Raw genomic sequence first — 421 nt, 5'->3', positions numbered from 1 at the left:
TAATAATGGGAGACTTTAACACCCCACTGTCAATATTAGACAGATCAACGAGACAGAAGGTTAACAAGGATATCCAGGACTTGAAGTCAGCTCTGCACCAAGCAGACCTAATAGACATCTACAGAACTCTCCACCCCAAATCAACATAATTTACATTTTTCTCAGCACTACATCGCACTTACTCCAAAATTGACCACATACTTGGAAGTAAAGCACTCCTCAACAAATGCAAAAGAACAGAAATCACAACAAACTGTTTCTCAGATGACAGTGCAATCAAATTAGAACTCAGGATTAAGAAACTCACTCAAAACCACACAACTACAAAGAAACTGAACAACCTGCTCCTGAATGACTACTGGGTAAATGACAAAATAAAGGCAGAAATAAAGATGTTCTTTGAAACCAATGAGAACAAAGA

Source organism: Colobus angolensis, unplaced genomic scaffold (genome assembly GCF_000951035.1).
Source record: "Colobus angolensis palliatus isolate OR3802 unplaced genomic scaffold, Cang.pa_1.0 Scaffold23, whole genome shotgun sequence".
Taxonomy (NCBI): domain Eukaryota; kingdom Metazoa; phylum Chordata; class Mammalia; order Primates; family Cercopithecidae; genus Colobus; species Colobus angolensis.
Note: the sequence above shows the minus strand (reverse complement) of the source record.